The sequence below is a fragment of the Octodon degus genome, unplaced genomic scaffold, assembly GCF_000260255.1.
Source record: "Octodon degus isolate 3935 unplaced genomic scaffold, OctDeg1.0 scaffold00018, whole genome shotgun sequence".
NCBI lineage: Eukaryota > Metazoa > Chordata > Mammalia > Rodentia > Octodontidae > Octodon > Octodon degus.
Genome location: NW_004524594.1, coordinates 8900096 through 8904437, shown reverse-complemented (window position 1 = coordinate 8904437; position 4342 = coordinate 8900096).

Below are 4342 nucleotides of genomic sequence, written 5' to 3'. Positions count from 1 at the left end.
ATTCAATAAAGAGTGACTTCTGAATCATAATCTAAGAATATTCGTTCTATAGGCTAAAATACTAATAAATAAATAAAACAAATAGCTATGGATTTCTCAAGAAAAATACACAACAGCTATATTAACATTCTGCTTATCTGCTTATTGCCAAAGAAAACTAATGATTTATGAGGTCCTACCTTGACATTTCATAGAGAAAATATAATTCTCATGTAAGTATTAATCAAAATGTATTCAGTATTCTCCAGTTTACAAAATGGATTATGATGAATGTGACCAGCCTCTTTATTGCTGGATTGGAGAAAATAGACTTAAACTTATTTAATGCCAGGTTAACACACACGCACTGGAGCAGCTGAAGTTCTTAGACTTTGAGTACAAATGTTTTAAGCCCTGAGTTCTACACAACAGGAAATCAGAGAATGTGTTCTCAGTTCTCTTTGTAGCTTATTGCAAGGCCTGCCCACTCCACAGGAGCTGAGATCTCTTACTAGTTCCCTGCTTCTTTCCCAGATGACAAAATGGCATTCTTTCTGGATTAGTCTTTTAAGTTTCCCTTGTCACAGTTTGGTCATTTTCTTAAAAGGGTTGTACATTTCCCTCACTAGCTCTGCCTTAATTTTCATGTTCGATTTTCTTCTGTGGTAGGTAAGAAATCTGGCCTCAAAGAAAGCAAGAAACACAGCTAAGCTCGAGGAGAATTCTCAGAGTGCTGTTATGAATTACACTGGATGACAGCCATAGAAAGGTATTTAGAATTATACTAGTGATTTTTTTTCCTTCTAAATCTGACTCGTGATTTGATATATGGGTCATAAAACACTTCCTTTCTAGGTAGCAGATGGTGTACTCCAATTAAATGTTGGTGCACTTTGAATTGTGGTAGGTCTAGTGGAAGGGAATGGTATGGAGCCTCAACTGCAAAAGTAAAACTGCTCAATTCTTATTTGAAGGAAATTCTCATCTTTATTCCTAGCATGATAATCAAATCTAGCTTTGAATACAAAAGTACTGTGCATATTTATAATAAATTTACCGATTCTTAGGGAATATTCAAGCATGTTAAGGTACTAGCAATCATGACTCTAACAGAACAACACGGAAAGTTAAAATTAATCGGTGGCATTATGGAAGTAGGAAGTAGCACAGATCTAGGTGGTCAAATTGTCGTGATTAGAAATGCAAATAGACAGAATTGAGAAAATTTAAATTTTAAAAATAGTTGGCTCCACCCAAAGTGTAGTAATTGCAAGAAGTTGGTCACTTCATGTTCTCAGGTTAGATTATGGTTATTTAAAAGAAAACCAAACACCATATACATTTGTCATGTTTATTTAAAAATTAACTTTTAATAGGGTATGCAAAATAATATAACTGCTTTTCCATTGATTATATTTTGATTCGGATATCACAATTTCAGTGTCCTAGAAATGATTTTTGTAGACTCCATTAAATATACAGCATTATGAAATAAATAAATCAGAATCCCTACTGAAACAAATTTCCTTGCACCTGTGAATGTTTGAGACTCAATATACATAATTTAGACACTTTATGAATTAACATCTTGCCTAATAACATGGCTTAAAATATGTTTTCAAGAATCCACATTTTTAATACTATAAACTAAAGGTACACAGCTATGATTTTGAATTAATAAATATGGAAAGTAATATTTTTGTCAGCTTAGTAAGGGCTATCTGTTGAATTTTACCCTTCAAAACATGGGTTGTAGTCATAACATACAGCACTTGAGCACATAACTTTTTGTTAATAGCTTGGTTTCAGAGAGAATTAATGGAGAGTAGGGGAGCTGGCTTAGCGGAATAAGCGCTTCCCTGGCAAGCACATGGGCCTAAGTTCAATCTCCGGTGCAAAAAAAAAAAGATAATTAATGGAGACCAAATCAGTCCAGAGTGGGTTCTTAATTCAATTTGGTATATGTCCTTGTGAAAGAGGAGATTAGAGTATAGCAAAGTGACTGGGCAAGATAGTGTGACCTGTCATTTAAAGAAACCTGTCCATCATGGCCAGGAGGCGGCTGCAGAGCCCTGTCCAGATCTGATGTCAGAGGAGGATGTGCAAACCGGAGACCACAGGCTTCGTGGTCGCTGTCTTCATGCTCTAGCTGTGGCCTGCTCTGCATGCCAGACATATTTTATCTTCCCTCTTCTTTTCTTCCTGGCACTTTTTCTTATTTGGAATACTTTGTTTTGACTTATTTTCTGCTTCTCCCTTTAATAAATGTTAAGCATCTATATATTTTTGTTGTTCCAGGCAATGCTTCGAATGGATCCCTGGGTATTCCAGAATCCAGTAATAGCAGTAAGTCTGCGGGAAAATACACAGGGAGAATATGATGACACATGAAGAGACTGCAGTTGTACAGCCACAATGTGAGGAAGTCGAAGGATTTTTGATTACAGTAAGAGACGTTGATTAAGGTAAGAGATGTTGAAAAGGAACAGAAGAGATTCTTCTGTAGGAACTTCAGAAGTGGATTATCCTACCAACATCCTGGCTTTGAAGGTGTTGTATCAGAAACTATGACAGCATAAATTCTTAATATTTCAGGTCATATGAGAGGTTGTTGCAGTGAGCATCTGTGTGTGGCACAGAGGATGGAGAAGCTTACTCAGAGAGGAGATTTAGTTCAATCACTGAGAGGGGCCCAGAGGGGTGATATCTCAATGAAGGTTGCCCATCCGTTAGGGAAACTCTGGGAGAAGAAACATCTCCAATGCTGAGAAATCTCTGGATTTTATTTAGAAGATCATTGTCAAAGAAAAAACCAGGAGGAAAGCAATGTGGACCTGGAGTTGTCTCAAGGTGAGACAATTTGTCTTGGGGAAAGGTGAAAGACATTTCCAGACACAGCATACTTTACTAATCTGATTTTTTTTGTTTGTTTTCAATTCTCACACAATCTGTATCCTTTTATCCCAAAGTTTAACAATTTACCTCTCTGAGAGCCCCTGTGACTTTAGACAGCAGTTTAATTATCTGTGTGTTTTTGCCCCTTATTGTGACTGTTATGGTTTGCATCTAGCTGTCCCCCCAAAGCCTCATGCAGCCATGGGGAAGACTCTTAAGGTTTGTGATTAACTCATGATCCGCAAGGATTACGGGGTGAGTGCTGTTGGGACTATGGGGGTGAGTGCTGTTGGGATTATGGGTGTGAGTGATATGCCCAGCCTGGGGCGGATAGCCTGAATGCAACATAAGGAGATAGATTTGCTCTTTGTTGCCAATGCTGCCACCCCTCCTACCATTTTGCTCTTGCTGTTTTTCTGTTTTCCACCACCATGAACTGCAACCCTCTTCCAAATGCCACTCTGCCTTGGAGCCAGCTGAGTATGGACTGAAAGCTCCACTAACTGTGATCTAAATAAAGCTTCATTTCCTTAATTTTGGGTGCTGGGCCTTTTGTCCCAGCAATGAGAAAAGTAACTGAGACAATGAACATTCACTCTTCCTAAACCTATGTGCTTTATCCTACAGTTTAATCATTAAGTTTAATCACTCCCTTTTGTCCAGGACCCCCACAGTTAGTCATATCTTTGCAGCAGCAATTGGGAAAGGATACAGATTTTAAAGAAATAGAAACATATTCTTTCACATCTTGGGAGATGGCAAGTCCAAACTCTAAGTCCGGGTAGGGTCGCGCTTCCTCCACAAATTCTATGAAACAAGACTCATTTGACCTTTTGAAGCACCACAGCCCTAATCTCTGCCCTCAGCTTCTAGTCAGCTATTCATCTATCTGTGCATGTTTGTGTGGTGCTGGTCCAGAGTCTTTTATTTTTCTTATTAAAACATCATGACCTCACTTTAATTTGATTGCTAGTACAAAGGCTATTTCCTCATGAAATCATATGTGGAAATTCTGATAGTAGGAGGTCAACATATATTTCATGGTCAACAGTTTAATCCACTACACAAAGCAAAACATGATATAGTTGAAATTGTTTAAGTCAGTATGTCAAATTCCAAGTTCCTTCTAATTCCAGTGTCTGATCTCCAAAGTCTTTTTGCATCTTAGTACACCTTAGAACCTAAGACAGACTTAAGGGACACAAGATAAAATTTGTCACTGGTTATTCATTTTTTTTGCAGAGTCTCACTATGTAGCTCTCACTTGTAGTGATCCTCCTATTTTCTGCCTCCCTAGTGCTGGGACTACAAGTGTGTACCACCACACTTGAACTCCATCAGTGTGTCCAGGGGCAGGGACAGCACAGTATGCGGTGCCAGGGATCAAACCCTGGTGCCTGTGCTTACCTAAGCAAGCACTTAATCCACTGAGCTACCTTTATTTTTTATTTTTTTATTTTTTTATTTT